This window comes from Sinocyclocheilus anshuiensis, unplaced genomic scaffold (genome assembly GCF_001515605.1).
Source record: "Sinocyclocheilus anshuiensis isolate Anshui unplaced genomic scaffold, SAMN03320099.WGS_v1.1 scaffold1154, whole genome shotgun sequence".
Lineage (NCBI taxonomy): Eukaryota > Metazoa > Chordata > Actinopteri > Cypriniformes > Cyprinidae > Sinocyclocheilus > Sinocyclocheilus anshuiensis.
Genome location: NW_015542345.1, coordinates 2518708 through 2519306, shown reverse-complemented (window position 1 = coordinate 2519306; position 599 = coordinate 2518708).

Genomic DNA, 599 nt, shown 5'->3' with positions numbered 1-599 from the left:
TCTCAGCTGATCTCCCAGAGTCTCGTCACGTCTCAGCTGATCTGCCAGAGCCTCGTCACGTCTCAGCTGATCTCCCAGAGCCTCGTCACGTCTCAGCTGTTCGTCCAGAGTCTCGTCATGTCTCAGCAGTTTGTCCAGAGTCACGTAACATCACCGCTGATCATCCAGAATCACGTCACATCACAGCTGATCATCCAGAGTCTGTTCATCCAGAGTCACGTCATGTCACAGCTGATCATCCAGAGTCACATCATGTCCTCTCTGTTGCACCCAGATCTTCAAGGTCAGTCCTTCGGTATTCCAGTCTGGTATCCAGTTTGAGGGATGCACTGCTCGTGTCTGCATGCGCAGCTGGTATCCCCAAACCCACTCACTCTGGCCTTCCTGTTCCTGAACTGATTCCCCTATCTGAAGCACTTCCCTTGATGGGGATCGCTTTATGGTGTGTTTGGGCTGCATACACCACCACAGAACCTTCCGAGGTAGAGGCGCTCACTTCAGCTCCTTGCGTGGTGATGGCGCCCAGCCGAATCAGACAATTTAAGATTCGATCAAGAACATGGTTGAAACACGAGGAGCCGAATTCCACAGAAAGGCCA